General features: G+C 45.0%; 1 protein-coding gene across 1 annotated transcript in view; it reads left to right on the top strand.

Moving 5' to 3' along the window:
* The window catches only part of Maml3 (mastermind-like transcriptional coactivator 3), a 417,349-nt gene that overhangs the window by 186,359 nt on the left and 214,051 nt on the right, over positions 1-16,939 (top strand). The gene's annotated exons all lie outside the window — the stretch shown is intronic.

Here is a 16,939-nt window from a genome sequence, read left to right as displayed (position 1 = left end):
GTCACCCTGCCTCTATCCTTCCTTTCTATCCACACTCATTACCCAAGAGTCTCAGCAAGCTGTTTCTTTGCTGAAACACATTTCTTCTGGCTCCCTTTTACTTAGAGAATAGCCAAGCCTCCCCCATATCCGGATGCCCCAACATAGCGCCTGTGTTCTTCCCACCTTCATCTCCTGCTGCCCCTGCATCTATGATTTACTCACAGTCCTGCCCTTGCTCTTTCTTGGCTAAGCAAAGCACACTTCTACTCCACAGGGTCTTTGCACTTTTTGTTGTCTCTGTCCTGAGCATTTGTCCAGTACACCCTGTCACTAATCAGTCACCTCAGTATAGCCTTTACCAACTTGCTTTAAGGAAAAACTACCTCAGGAATGTCTGTGGTAGTTTGAATGAATGACCGACCCCTATGAGCTTATATGTGAATGCTTGCTGCCCCATTGGTGGAACTGTTTGGTAAGGATTAGGAGGCGTGGCCTTGTGGAAGGAGGTGTGGCCTTGTTGGAGGAACCTGTCATTGCTGGTAGACTTTACAGTTTTGAAACTCCATGCCATCCCAAGTTGATTTTCTTACTCCTTGTGTTTGTGGAACAAGATGCAAGCTCTCAGCTACTACTCTAGTGCCAAACCTGCCTGTTGCCATGTTCCTTATACTGGTGTTGATGGACTATAACCCTCTGGAATTTGAGTCGACAATTAAATGCTTCCTTTTATAAGTTGTCTTGGTCAGTGTGTTTTAGGGTTTTAAAGTATTTTAGTTTGTTTCTTTCCACTGGAATATAAACTCTATTCAGGCAGCGAGTTTTTGTAAGCACCCCCTTTTTTTATTAGTTTATTTCTGTATCCCACAAGCCATGACTACATGAGATAGACACCCCAAACTATATGCGATGGTAACTTCCTCCTCAGCCTTCTCCTAATGTCCAGCTTCCATCACTGTGTCAACATACCTGACACACTTTGTTAAAAAGAAAGGTTCGTACTGGCTACAGTTTTCCCTTTGTGTGTTTGGAGAATTGATTTTGAGAAAATCACATGAAGCAGTTGTTTCCATGACAGAGGGGCTGGATTTGAATAGCATTTTGGTCCAAATGGCTTTAGTGTGTTCAGAGATAAGGGTGAGACCTGCTGGCCCCCTTAGACTCCTCATGTAGCTTCTCGTGAGAAGTGCATCCCTGCTGCCTTCCTCATCTGGAAATTGATCAGCTATGGCCACCTGCCCTTCCTGTCCCTGTGTCCCAATCACTAGGCCCACCTGTGGCACTGGCCTCATAGCTTGTACCTTGTCCTGTGATTCTGGGGACAGTTGTGAATGGAAGTTCCACTCATCTGAACTTGCTGCCAAATACCTAGGGATGTGCGGAAATCCTTGAGAAATTTTCCATGGAATCGCTGCTGCATCTCCAACCCCTTCTTTCTTTTAAAAATTTACTCTTTTTGATGGATTTTAAAGTCTAAGGTCCCCAACCTAAAGCTTTTAATACTAAATAGGATCTTGTTGCTTCTTGCATGATGGTGTCACTGTGCTGGGGAATCCAACCATCGTCCCAGGCCTCACCAGAGCCTCCACACAAACACACTTGGGTTTCAGAAGTCAATCCCCCATTTGCATCCAGGCTTTTAAATGTTAGAATAAAGCAGAGACCAGGGAGGCCCATGGGCCTCTGTTCCCATGAGAAAGGGCTCTTCCTCCACACTGGCAACAGTTCATCTTACTGGGCTTTGTCTTCACATCCAAACTCTTAGGAAGGGGTTGGGGATTTAGTTCAGTGGTAGAGCGCTTGCCTACCAAGCGCAAGGCCCTGGGTTCAGTCCCCAGCTCCGAAAAAAAGAAAAGAAAAAAAACTCTTAGGAAAGAGGCCTAGAGAGCCTCTTTTACTTAAACAAACAAGCAAACAAACCACAACTAATTACATTGATTTATTTAGTGTGTGCACATGCAGGCATGAGAGGATCACTGTAGCAGTCAGTTTTTCTCACTCTGGTCTAAGGGTTAGAATTAGGGCATCAGACTTGGCGAGAAGCACCTTCTTGCTGAGCCATCTCTCCATCCTGGAGCCCCCTTTTCTGAAAAGCCTACTTGTGAAATCGCAACTCACACCTAGGAATAATCGGGTGGAGGGGCCTCCTGTCAGCGCTAGAAAGACTTCCTGAGAGGATGGACGAGAACACTCGCCCCACAGCTGCGTGGCACTTCCGTCTGTCCCTTGAGTTCTCAAGAGAAGTACAGTTTGATGTATTTTTAAAAGTCAACACTCTGTACCACTGGTTTTCAAAAGAGGCCCTGGGGACCAACAATGTCTGCAAGCATCCTCTGAATGCAAACTGTGTTCTCTCAAAATTTGTATTTTCTGTATGTAATTTATGGTAGGTAATGCATGCTCACAGGACGAATTCACGAGGTTAAAAACAGTTATCAGGGGCCGGGGAGAGAGAGAGCCCAATTCATAAAGTGCCCGCTGTACAAGGTCCAGGACTCGAGTCCCACCCACAGGACCAGTGTAAAAGGAGCTCAGCAGGTAGCGTGTGACTGTAACCCCAGCACTAGGGAGACGGGCAGCCAGTCCACGGGCCCCGTGGTCAGGCAGGCTAGCCCACATAAGGAGTTCAGGCAGAGTGCTTGACTCTTCTCCACAAAATGGACACCACCACCTGAGAAATGATACCCAATGTTGTCTTTGGACCTAAGCATGTATTTCTATGTGTGTACCTGTGTTTCTGAACATACATGTGTTCACACATGTGCACACTCATATACAAACCATATCCCGTTCCTCCCACTTGTCAGTTCCCTTCCCTCCAGGCAACCAAGGGTCCTATTTTCCTGTACGTCTGCCAGTAATACCCCCCAAATATAAATGTATTTGTAGGCATACGCCTTCAAAATAATATAACCGTAGGCTTAGGGTCTGTATCACTGAGTCTAATGGGTCATTTGCTTCTGAAACCTCGTATCAATCCTGCACAGTTAAAGTAACTTTGGAGATAGAGAAACACTAAGGTCCCGGTGTTTTGTTGTCTGGTTTATTTTTCTCTCATGCAAACGTAAATGCGACCACTTACAGACCCACAGACAGCCAGACCCACAGACAGCGCATCTTCTAGGAGCTCCTGGAGTGTGGTGGAGGGAATTTCGGATTTGGGGCTTCCAGCTGAGGTCTGGGAGTAGAGAGGGTCTAGAGAACCCTGGGGGATCTTGTTGGAGGTCTGTGTGAGCCAAACCTGAGGGTAGCCTTCTTCCTGCCCACATTCCTGCAGCTAAAAAACGACATCTTTAGGTAGGAGCACATCTGAGAGAGCTACTCTGTTTGATGGACCTCCACCCACCAGCCTTCACCCCTCACAGTCACAGGAACCCTGACTCACACAGTGAGGAAGGTGGCCACCTCTGCTGGGTACCATTCTGAAGTACAGCTGCTTCCCTCCTTATGTCTTCCTGGCACTCGGGAGGACAGTGGGAGGTCAGCGTGCTCCCCGAGGCCACTCCAGTCTGTGGGAAGGACACCGGCTGCCTTCTCTGGGAGGAGGGGTGCATGCCTGTGTGTCCCTGTGGCGGGGTGCACACTGTGTGCATGTGTCCCTGTGGCGGGGTGCACACTGTGTGCATGTGTCCCTGTGGCGGGGTGCACACTGTGTGCATGTGTCCCTGTGGCGGGGTGCACACTGTGTGCATGTGTCCCTGTGGCGGGGTACACACTGTGTGCATGTGTCCCTGTGGCGGGGTACACACTGTGTGCATGTGTCCCTGTGGCGGGGTGCACACTGTATGCATGTGTTCCTGTGGCGGGGTGCACACTGTGTGCATGTGTTCCTGTGGTGGGGTACACACTGTGTGCATGTGTTCCTGTGGCGGGGTGCACACTGTGTGCATGTGTCCCTGTGGTGGGGTACACACTGTGTGCATGTGTTCCTGTGGCGGGGTGCACACTGTGTGCATGTGTTCCTGTGGCGGGGTGCACACTGTGTGCATGTGTCCCTGTGGTGGGGTACACACTGTGTGCATGTGTTCCTGTGGCGGGGTGCACACTGTGTGCATGAGGAAGTCAGAGGACAACATTGGGTGTCATTTACTGCCACCTCCTTTTCAACAAGACCAGGAATGACCTGGAACTTACTGATGCTCTAGGCTAGCTCATAGTCCTAGCCCAAGTTACTCGTCTGTCTGTCTGTCTGTCTGTCTGTCTGTCTGTCTGTCTCTCTCCCTCTCTCTCTCTCTCTCTCTCTCTCTAACCAACTTATAATGCACACCACCATGACTAAAAAAAAAAAAAAAAAGCAAAAAACATGGATTCTAAGAACCCAGGTACTTACTGAACTGTGTCCACAGCTCCAACCTGATAATTTCCTGACCTGCCTCTAAATGACTTCTTTACAGTTAAGCCAGGAGGTACCCAGAAGAGAGGGATACCCTCTGACACCCACCCATCCCAGCCTGCTTGTGGATCTCTAGAGTCATATGACAATCAACCTTTTCAAGCTTGAGCTTAATGCCTCCACCTGCCCCCATCTGCCCTGATCCGCTCCCATCCATCCCCATCCACCCCATCCTCAGTGCAAGGCTTTGCTACCCAGAATTTTCCTGGTAACCTTTTTTGCTTACGAACCTTTCCTTGCCATTGGACGAGAGAGAGAGAGAGAGAGAGAGAGAGAGAGAGAGAGAGAGAGAGAGAGAGAGAGAGAGAGAGAGAAGAAAAAAGAACAAACACAAGCCAGCAATAAAAGAACTCTTGTTAAGTTAAACATTGACCAGGGTGGCATTCGTCAAGCTGCTAGAATCGTGGCAACCCGTGCCTTTCCTCCCCCACAAATGCAGAAGCAGCTGGAAGGGAAGCCTGAAGTCTAGGAGGCAATGGCTCCCTCCTCCACAGCTCAGCCTACGTCAGCCCCTGAAATAGAAACATGGGGATGGAGTGGTTTGATAGCAGGGCAGAAGCTGGGGCGCGGGGCATGGGGGGGAGGGGGCAGGGGTGGTGGTGGTTGGGAAGCAGTGAGATCCCTGTCATGTGGCCTCAACTGGCCAACTGCCGCCTCCCTGGAGACATCAGGGCAGAGAAAAGGATGGAGCCTCACGGGCCCTGGCATTTCGCGTGTGCTTTCTGGTCCTGACCGCTTCCATACTTGCTGTGGCTGCTGTTCTTCATGTTAGCACATCCGTAACTGTGGATGACAAACAGTTAAGGCATCCAGCCTGCTACTGAGGAAGCCAAGAGAGCTCTGGGCCAAGGTGGATTTCCCTACTCTGACTTCCCCTGGCCTCTATCCTTTTACAAAGCATAAGCTTGCAATTAAGGTAGCATAGGAGAGAGAGAAAGGGACAGAGGGAAACAAGCACTTCCCCACTGGAGCTTAGCTCTGGCAACTGTGCCCAAGAGAAACTGGAAGCCCTGATAGGGAAGTAGGACAAGACTGTCAAACCAAACGTGTATGTAGATGGAAGAGAGGACCATCAAAGAAGTGAGGTAGTTCTCACCATACCTGAAGGAGAAGGTTATCAAAATGCCGTCTGTCAGCTGAACTGCCTACCCCTTCACGTCTCTCTGGCTAGCCCAGAAAACACAGAAGTCCATGGTGTAAGCACAACAGGACTGGGCTAAACGCTGCCGAGCAGGGCAGCTATGAGTCTCTGGGGCCCTGTTTGGGGATGGCAACCAACCAGCATGTGTGTCTTTGTAGCCATCAAACCACAGTCATTCCCACAGGGCATGTGGATTGAAATATCTCACCACGAAACCAGGGGAGTAGGGAGAAGACTATTATGTAGAGATGTACTACTCAGGAAGTGACCACTCGTCTTCCTGCCTGGGACAACTGGGAAATCAGGATAGAGGTGGGATCTGTGCATCATGGTTCAGCCACTAGCATGAGAGGCAGTGGGAGAAGGATGCTGGGGGCGTCATTGTCCTCCAGAGACACAGAACCAATAGCCCTTTCTCTCCGGAAAGAAGACAGGGAAAGAAGACAGCTGACTTGTCTCAGTACTGTTTAAACAGACGGCAGACTTCCCCAGAGCAGTTCCGTTCACATCTCACCAAACACCTCTAAGCCCCTAACAGAACGAGGCTAGGCGCTGGAGATATGGCTCAGCAATTTAAGGGCACTGGCTGCTCCTCCAGAGGACCCAGGTTCAATTCCCAGCACCTACAGGGCAGCTCGCAACTTCTCTAATTCTCATTCCAAGGAGTCTGACCCCCTCTTCTGGCCGCCTTGGTACTACACCCAGGCGAAGTACACACATGCAGGCAAAACCCCCGTGCAGAGGAAAGAAAAATAAGTCATTTTTAAAAGTAGGGTTGCCAAAAAAAAAAAAAAAAAAAAAAAAAAAAAAAAAAAAAAAAGAAGGTAGCTCTATTTCTGCTTTTTAGAGTGTACCTACTTAGTCTGTGCTGGGAAAAGAGGGAGGGCAGGACTGGCTGAGAGATAGTTTTAAAAGGAATGGGCTCATTAATGGGAATATGGGATGTACTAAGTTCAAAGCCTAGAGAGCGGACTGGGCGGCTGTTCTGATAAGCATGGCTGGTATAGTCTTGACTCTGAAGACTTCAGGCTGGAAACCCATGCGGGTTTTCTGTGAAGCAGGCTATGACTATCTATCTAACTATATCTATATCTATATCTATATCTATATCTATATCTATATCTATACCTATATCTATCTATCTATCTATCTATCTATCTATCTATCTATCTATCTATCTATCTATCTATCCTTGCTCCAAAGGACTTCAATCCATTGGATGAGTCCCACTCACAATACAGAAAATCATTTGCCTTTCTGGTCCAAGGCTAGCCTGAGGCTGCACGGGGCCAAGGATGGTTATAAATGCTGCTAGGTGCAACATTTTAGACTTACTAAAAACCAAGTGTGCGGGCTGGAGAGTTGGTTCAGCGGTTAAGAGCACTGACTGCTCTTCCAGAGGTCCTGAGTTCAATTCCCAGCAACCACATGGTGGCTCACAACCATCTGTAAAGAGATCCGATGCCCTCTTCTGGTGTGTCTGAAGACAGCTACAGTGTACTTATATATAATAAATGAATAAATCTTTAAAAAAAAAAACCAAGTTTGCAAGTCTAAACATTTGCAGATGAAATGTTATGTCGCAGTGTGTACTAGATGCTTATGTAAATGTTGACGATGTCTAAAAAAATTATTTTCACAACACCTGAGCTAGAAGACTTTTTTTTCTTTTGCTTTTTATAGACATAGGATTTTAATTTTTGGGTGTTGTTTTCTCTTCATTTATTTGGCTTTTATTTTTGGAAATAGGCTCTCAGACTTAACACAGGTTGGCCTTGAACTTGCTATATTCCTATGTTAGCCTCCCAGCTGCCAAGATTATGGACACGTGCATCATGCTCAGCTTAAACTAGCATTTGACCCAATTTCTGGGCACTATAGACAAGTCAGGTTGATAGATATCATGAGCCCTTCCTGGAGAATATATGAGTATTATCTCTCCCCCAAGCAGCACTCAGAGATATTTTGAAATTATAATTTCTATTGTTTGACAAATTTTATTTATATTTGTACATTGAAAGTAGAACATTTTAGTCATATTCCTGTAAGTCAAATGTTGAAAGTGTCTTAGGTATAAAAGTTGTGTTATCTGTCTCAGTGACAGGCTGGTTGGTTTTCTTGGTACACATTGTCTGTGACATAATCTCTGAAATAATGGATATTCATTGAAAATGGTCTCTTTTTTTTATAACCTTGGTTTCAGAAGACAAGTGCATGGGCCAATACCTAGCCCTAAAACAGTAGGAGCTCGATCCTGATAAAACAACTTCTATAAGGGCTCAGAGGAATTGGTTTCAGTCCCTGCTTGGGGACTTGCAGAATGGCATCAGATAGGAAAAGAGGGAACACCATGTAAAAGCTTATTCCCCAAAGTGCCACTGCCTGAGTTCAAGTCCCAGCTCTGATACTGCGAGCCCGTGTTTATCTACCCAGTGCCTCAGTTTCCTCACTGAGGACAGCATGCATAGTGTCTCCCTTGTCCGTCCGTGTGATGAGTCATCACGTCTGCTCATCTGCACAGCATTGAGTAAGCATTTGCTGGGATAATGAGATAAAACTGAGTAGAAAGTTGAGATGGCCGAAAAGAAGTTGCTAGGTACTTTTATGCCTCAGAGCTTTGCTGTAATTCCTTACAAGTTTAAGATAACTTTATAACATTGTCTTTGGGGAGACTCCATTCATAATCCTCTTACATGAAGGGAAACCAGGATGGAGCCTTCTTAAATACCAAATCCTGCGCCGCAGTTAACCGTGCCACAGGGACTTTCTAGGGTATTAATAATGAGCTGATATACCTATGAATGTTAAATGTCTTGGAAGCAGCTTCTTGATGAGCAAACAGCAGATGTGGCAATGGCCGTGGTCTAATTGCCCGAGAGCAGTTAAATACAGTTGTTAGAGCCTTTCCAAGCAGTTAATTGAAAGCCGAAATATTCTCTTAAGGCCCAATTGTTCTCACTGGTCAAGTGAAGAAGATAGAGGGTAGAGGAGGAAGGCTCATCAGGAATGCGTTGGCCTCCCGCTCATCTAATTTGTCTCGTAAATGGTTGGGGAATTTTCTCATGGAGTTTATTGTTCTAGAAATCCTATTTCTAAAACAGTACTGGCTCTCCTTGGGTTTCTCTACATGCCAGGCACTATAGGATGTGTTCATATACTTATATACACACGTTGGCATACATGATCACCCGTGATCTTCAAAATAATCCAGTGAAATGCAGCATATTTGTAATGCTGCGTTTGAGGGAACTAAGGCTTAGGTTAATTTGTTCGAGATATGTAGCAGTTAGGGGGTGTCAAGTAGGAGGTATATGAACCCCCAACTCACTTCTAAGGACCTTCTTTCAGCCCTATGTATTAAAAGCAGCCCTCCTTTCTACTAGAGACTTGGAAGCGATTGGCAAGGTAAGGGTTAAGCTACTTCTTTTGTTCAATAACACCAAGTCTGACCTAACATGTTCAGGAATTTGTTGTTTTCATGACAATACTTCAGTACTACACGGAGCAGGGCTTCACCGTGTGTATAGCTTGTCTTTCTTGGACAAACATCATCCCTGGGGAGAGGAGGCAGCCCTTAAAGGAACCGAGGAAGTGGACTATGCGCAGATTGAGCTGCATGGTCTAGAAAGCAAGAAGACACCTGCCATTTAAATGTAGTTCGTTCAGAGAGTCATCAATTGGGCCGCCTCCATTCCAAGGGTAGTGGGGGCACATTTCCATGCCTACTTGTGAACGTGGCTTCAGAAAGAATGTTTATGCAAATGAGTCATATCCATGACTGCCATGTTCATGACTGATGTTAAAAACAAAGCAATATGAGAGGTTGTGCAATTTTTCTTTTGTAAAATGTGTGTGTGTGTGTGTGTGTGTGTGTGTGTGTGTGCATACATGCATGGACTTGTGTGTGTGTGTGTGTGTGTGTGTGTGTGTGTGTGTGTGTGTGCGCCTGGAGAACTTTGTATGCTACTTTTGTATTGGTTTTGGAACATGAGATCAGGAGTTGATGTGAGGTTTACAGATGATGTTTGACCCTAAATGACCTGATACTCTTCCTGAGCCTCAGTGGGGTATATTCATCTTTTTCAACTTTTCCAACTACTTCATAATATTTGTTTAGTTATAAAACCGAGAATACCATCCGGGATGCTGAGAAGGCTTTCCTTTTGATTTAAATAACACGCACATTCTTCTGCTAGAAATATATATTTTTTCCAAATGAAAACTTACATTTTTTAAAGTATCAGGGCTGGGGAGATGGCTCAGTGGGTAAGAGCTTGTGCTGAGCCAGCATAAGGACCCAGGTTCAAATCCTAAGAACCCACGTAAAGAGCAGGGGATGGTACAAGTTTGGGAGTGGGGCCGGAGGTGAAAGGATTGCTGGGATTGCTAGTCACCAGCTGAGCTCCGAGTTCAGTGAAAGAACATGTCCATGTCTCAAGGCAGTTTGACAGAGAGTGATGGAGCAGGATGTCTTCTGACCTCCCCACATGTGCATAAGCACACATGTCTGCAGACACACATGTGCACATGCCCACACACAGCAAATACAAACAGTAATTCTTCATTATGCTAGCTCCAGAGTCGGCGGTTGTATACGTGGGATAGTTGCTATTTCAGTCTTCAGGGGTTGCTTTTGTGGACTGACACACTCCTGTGTGTTTAGCTTCTAAAGAATGACTGCACTGAGATGACTGGCGATGTCAGGTTCATTATACACACTGAAAAGTATTTGGTTCTGGCCTTGCGTCCTTCATATCAACCATGAAAATTTGCTCAATCCCACATTCCTTGAGTCTGAAAGAATCAGTCTGGTTGGTGTGCTGAGATCATTAAGAAACCCTTTGCCTTCGACTTTTTTTTTTTTTTAAATGAAGAAGAGACACATAGGCTGTCTTCAGCTTCGGCATGTGAGAAGTTTACCACACCTTGCATTGAGGAAAACCTTTAGTGTTGTATGTCTTGAGTGATTAATTCCAAGGAAACCAAGACAGAGGGAAGAAAGAGCAAACTGACTCCAAGTTCCTGTTGTGTAGGGAAAGAATGTTGGTAGGGTTTATTGGTATTTTCCATTCTGATTTCTCCCATGTGTCACTCCTCATGAGAAGATACCTAGCACTAAAATGGGGTGTAGCCAGTCACAGCGGAGGGGGTGCCCTGCAAACACAGCTCTTAGGAGCAGTGAGTTGGCGTCTTGTCAGGGCTCTTTGCTCCCAGGCGTCACCTTCCAGCCCTTTCCATTGGTTTCACACGTGACTAAAAACAACTATTTGGCTATGTTTTCCTGTGACACCTTACACAGATAGGAAGAGGAACCTTAGCTAGTTAAGTCAGAGCTTGGGAGAGTAAAATCTCAATCACTTGTTTCGTCAGTTGTGGGAGAATATACTCAGGTCAAATGTTTACTAAATATCTGTCCTGGGAGGGGATGTTTAAAGTCTGTGAAGTTTATGACCTTGACTGAAAATTAATGTGACAGCTTGTCGTCATTTGAGTGTCTTTGTGCAATTAAAAGTTTGGTTAAGTTACGTGCAGAAGACTACAGAGTACTGTGGGGTACGCTGCCTTGACTATATAATAGTTTGGTTCTAGTGGTAATAATAGATGTATTTTAAAAGGAATTTAAATCCAGCAGCCATCTACCCTTAACGGCAAAATCAAACTTTAAACTTTAAGAGTAAGACTTAGGGCTACAGAGAGAGCTCAGTTGCTAAATGTTTGCAAGCAGAACTAAATTCGATTCCCAGAATTCACATTTCAAAAGCAAACAAAGGAAACTGGCCTGCCTGTAATCCCTTGGATGGGGAGACCAAGGACCTCCATGACTTACCTGGCTAAAAGCCAAGTGACATCCTGGTTGGTGAGAGACCCTGCCTCAAAAGAACAAAACAAAATGAGACAACATGGGGGATGGGGATTTGGCTCAGTGGTAGAGCGCTTGCCTAGCAAGTGCAAGGCCCTGGGTTCGGTCCCCAGCTCTGGAAAAAAATAATGAGACAATGTGAGATGCTGTTCTCCAGCTGAGAGAGTAGGAGACCCCAAGGCAGTGCCTCCTTGGTCTTTTCCAAGACCTGGGGGCTGACCCTTAGGCAAAGTAGAAACCTCTTTTTAAAATGTCTTTTCACCTACAACCACACATAGCATAGCCATGGCGTTTGTATTCCTTGTTTTCTGTACTGGATATCCCACAGGTTGTTGTCAGAACCTGTGACCTGTGCCTTGGTAGGTTACTTCAGGCTGGTGAGGTGAGCGAGGCCAAGCCAGATTAGAGCTGCTCTCAGGTGAGTTCACTGGCCCCAAGAACAGAAGCCAGTGAAGCTGCCATGGGGAGGGGGAGGGAAGGAAGGGGGGGACCAAAATGTCTGGATGATACAGGGAAGAGCCTGGGGTAAGGGCAACCCAGCCCCTGGGCTAGAAAGTTCAGGGTTGGAGGCAGGGGTATGCTAGGTAGGGAATAAGGGATCCTGGAAGAACTTGGAGGCAGGGTCTGCTTTGGTATGTAACATATGCACCTCAGCCCCTTGTCCCGGGGTCTCCAACTCACAGAGTGATTGCACTGTACACAGTTATTGAATCTAAGTTGAGAGATCCAGATAAAGAATTCAACTCTTGTGCTGGAGAGATGGTCCAGCGGTTAAGAACAATGGCTGCTCTTCCTAAGTATCCAGGTTCGATTCTCAGCACCCACATAGCAGCTCACAATCATCCTAACTCCAGGCCCAGAGGATCGCAAACCTTTTCCTGGCCTCCGTGGGTGTCAGGCACCCACCCATACACACAAAATAGAAACAAATCTGTAAAAGCAGGATCCAACCCTTTTCTTTACATCTCTGTTTTAGCCAGAATGATCTTGCACATGCAATCCCTAGCAACCAGAGCCAGTCACCTCCAAGAATTCCAGGAATGCTACCACAGGCTTATCTCCTTAATCCTCCAGCATCCTCACGGCCAGGCTCCGGCTCTCGTGGCTGCCTGCCTTCCCTGGGCTCGGATTACAACTCCATTTCTCTCTACATTCAAAGCCTGAACCCTTTACTTTTCCCGCTTCTGTCATCTCAGGGCCCCACAATGGCAGGCTCTCTTGATTCTCCTTCCTGCCTGTCTTGCCTGTCTTCTGAAAAACCTTCTTTCTCACCAGTATGCCATGAAGATGATCACACTTTTCTCTCCAGGAGGGGAGCAGCTTTCACCCGTGTGAAGTTATGTGATGGGAGAGGGGAAGACGCACCCTTCAAAACATCCTGCTTCAAAGTTTTTCATTTAGGGAGACTCTTTGTTTGTTTTAAACCATGGTGAGACATTCTTTTACATCTTTTTTCAGCTCGTGTTTCTCATCTAGAAATAAAATACTTATTTATACATTTGCTAAAAATTGTGTATTTGTTACATATTATTACAGAAAAGTATCTGAAATGCAGTGTGCATATAAGTGAACATTTAAGTTTGCAATGGTGTATCACTTGTTTTGAGTTTCAGTGATTATTTCAACACAACCACCCCCACCCCCACCCCCCAAAAAAGCTTGCCAAAATTAACCCGGCAAGCTGAAAACCTTTTGTTTTTGTGATTTTAGCCAATATCTGCTTTATTTACCTTTGGAGAATAAAATGGCCAAATGATGGTTCTGTTTCCTAAGTGACCTGTTTCTATACAGTTTACACACTTAATATACAGTTTCTCCGAAAGGAAAATTATACACCTGAATTTTCTGCAGTTTATAATAGAGGTTTGGACAATGGCAACATACTTTGGTAAGAAAAACAGTACTGAAATTCTATTTGTTGAAAAGCGATTTAAATCATCTTTCTGGTGAGCAATTTAAGCAGAAGCCTAAGTGTGTGGTGTGGGGAGGGGGTTTGGGGGGCTGACTGTAAGCCATGGTCACGTGGTAGTGACCCAGGTAGATGTGTGCTCTGATGTGTCAGGACAGTGCTGTGTGCAGATTAAACAGAGAATTTTAGTGACCACAGATGGTCCAGGCTGTGTCATGTCAGCAGGAGGGCAAAGAGTGAGAAGAAGCAGAGCCCTGACCCTGTGTTCAGCGCCCTTCACAACAGGCCCTGTACATGGCATGATCATAGATTCCACATCCTCTAGTTCTTGACCAACAATGCATATAGTGAAACCGGTTGGTTTGGCATTAAAGGTTTCTAGTGTGAAGAACACTTGGTAATTCATTCAGTTACATGTAGTACAAAAACAGAAAATCCCCTAGCAGATTTAGCATGTATAAATCTCCCTGGAAAAGCATACATACACAGACACACACACATCATACATTCACACCCATACATGCAACAGACACAGATGATGTCTGGCCCCTTTGTTTCCAGAATCCTCCTGGCACCAATCTCAGTACCACCACAGCAACAGCAACAAATTCTGCTTACCAGCTGGTATCTTAGTACCACGCACCAGCGTTCAGCGACACTTGAGGAAAACACTTAACAAACACGCTAAGTGCTACTGAAAGATTTGTACCTGAGCCTCAGACTCCTACCTCTTTCCCTGATTTTGTTTCAGAAAATGATCATGATCCACACTCATGGGTCAGCAGATCATTTTGCAAAATATTCATAATTCCGTGAGAACACCAAGGCCAAGCACATACATAGCAACTGAATCTGGGGGTGGGGGGGGTGGGGGGACCATCCGCCCTGAAAAGTATTTTCAAATGTAGTATAAATATAATGTATTGCCAAATTCCATAATCCGGACAGCGTAAGTTGTCAATAACGTACAGCTGACCTAGAAATAGAAAGCAAAATTAAAAAGCCAGCATGTTTTTTATGAAAACTAGGAGAGTATCAGTCATCATAATGAAACCCTAAACCAAGTCTACATCGTAGGGGCGGAGAATATGGTAATTTATAACGCTGTGAGTGGAAAATGAACTAACCCAAATGTGAGACCCAGCCCATTCATCAGCAGCACCATGATCTATATTTAACATAGATTGCAGAACAATACCATTCATAACAAAGTCTAAGAATTGAAACAATCCCTAAGTAATACTTAGGGGTGTTTGTTTGTTTGTTTTTGTTTTTAGACAGGGACTTCCTGTACAGCCCAAACTGGCCTTGAACTCAAAATCCGTCTGTCTCGGCCTTCGGGGAGCTGGAGTTGTACGTATGTGTCCTAACACCTGACCCACATTGATTTTAATAGTAGCATCTCCCAGCTATTCTCTCTGTGTGCTGATGCAGAATGAGATGGACTCTAACTCACACTGTGCTCTTCGTGTGAAGGAGGTGGGCTCCTGGGTGGGGATAGTAGCTTGGTACCCAGGAAGGCATTCAGAACTCCAGTGTTCCCAGCAGGGAAGCAAGAGGAAGCCAAGTTTTGAAAATAAGTATGAGAATTCTAAGGTAACCACACAGTTTCCACAAGAACTGGGATCCCCCTTTCACCCTGATTGGAAATAAACCGTTCCTGGTGGTATTTATTGAATGACTACTTCAGGCCAGACGAGTTACCAGTCTTTCTGTCTCTGTGGTTACCACAGAATTGAATTAGAAATGCTTTCTATGGCCCAGGAAGCCAAAACTCCCAGCAAGTGCCATGTTTGAAGTCACAAAGTGAAGAAAGAATGTCCACTCTAACCCATCTTTACCCTGAGGTGTCCTGGCAAACACACACGCACACACGCACAGAGCTTGTAAGGTGCCGTACTCAAAGATATCAGGGGTCTTTGTCATCCGGGAATTTGACTGTGTTGTTGAAGTTCTGGGAAGAACAAATATGAACACATGTCTGTTTACCCCAGATAGGGCACCAATGAGAGACCACCAGTTTGGTAAACCAGTGAGTTACTAAGAGGTTATGGTATTTAGTGGACATATATTTAAACATGTTTATATGTTGGCTAGACACTGTGGATAGTACAAGCCATTAAGTTTGGTCTTATCCTTTTTTTTACAATACTGTATTATATATATATATATACACATATATATGTGTGTGTGTGTATATGTGTGTGTATATATATGTGTGTATATATATATGTATATATATGTAAAGTTTAAGAAAAAGTTGACTTCTATTGATTTGAAGTATTTTTATTTTGTGTTTTTATCTTGAGTGGAACCCTTAAGGCAAAAGGAGAATGTTATTTCATGGTGAATACATGTGTATTTGGAAATCCCTCAGTATCGAAGACTTGCTTTGCCCTTGTTCACCAGGAGTGTTAGTATATGGTGTATATATATCACTGGCTGAGCCAATGTGAGTGTATGTATTAGAACGCCCTTACATCTCCTGATTGAGCATTCTTTTCTGATTCTGACTTGAATAGGTGTCAGAAACATTGCTAATACATAGTAGACTCTGGTTTGAGTCTGTGTGGCTGGATTCAATCACATCATGACTGTAGCTGTGTCTTTTACTACAAACCAACGATGTTGTGTACACAGCCATTGCTTGCCCCACTTGTAACACAGTTTCTTGCTATTAAGACCCAAGATCTTTCGTTCTTGCCAGATTCCTGCCAGATCCCCTCCCCAAAATTAAGGGCAGCTTTGTATGTTTACCATTGTCACTTCGGAACATGTCACTGTGCTTGGAAAGCCTTCATTGCCAGGGCAACACTGAATTCTGGGACTAGAAGGCATGATGGGGATGCCTTCACGTGTGTGACGCAGGAGAAACGCAGAACCCTACATTTGTAGTGTACTAAACCAGTGTTCATTTCTTCAGCCCAACATCCAACAGGGACAGGGACCAGGCAGCTGCATCTGTGTGACATGTGACGTCTGCGAGTTTGGGATTTGCGTGCAGGCATGCAGGTGTGAGGTGATTTATGGATCCGGCTCTCTGCAGTTGTAAGCAGAAAGCGCGTCTGTGTGCAGAGGTAGCGAGACATTAAGATGGGATCCAAGACAAAGAAAGAGAGCGGGGAAAGTCTCAGTCCTAGGTTTGGTGGCCTGTGATGTTAAGTAATAGAAATGCCCCCGACGGATCTCATGACCCGCGTATATGTTTATCACTTAAGTCTATTGCCTGTGTGTTATTTATTTATAATCAGAGTAGAGTAGATTAGACCTTCATCGTTAACCCCTAATTCACTGTAAATTGCCACTGACACTAATCTTGTGGTGTTTCCTTATTGTACATTAAGTCTGTTAGTGAGGTTAATAATGAATAAAGTATTTAGTTATATGAAACAAGGGTGCGATAATTGCATTTTCATGAGGGGCTAAATTTGATGAAATTATACAGATTTAATTCAGTACTGAAAAAAGAGTCTCAGGGTAAAACTTCCGAGTGTGTCTTTTAGAGAATTTATCCAGTAAGAGTCATGGCTTGACAAGCAAGACCATGTGCCACGTCTTTCTTGTTCTCATTGTAAAAGAAAAAGCATAGTGGAGATGTGTGTTCTGCTTTATTTTGGATAAAATTGTAACACAGTTCTTTGATAATGCTCCTCCCCC

This window comes from Rattus norvegicus, chromosome 2, assembly GCF_036323735.1.
Source record: "Rattus norvegicus strain BN/NHsdMcwi chromosome 2, GRCr8, whole genome shotgun sequence".
NCBI classification, from domain to species: domain Eukaryota; kingdom Metazoa; phylum Chordata; class Mammalia; order Rodentia; family Muridae; genus Rattus; species Rattus norvegicus.
Note: the sequence above shows the minus strand (reverse complement) of the source record. Positions and strands in the feature narration are given on the sequence as shown.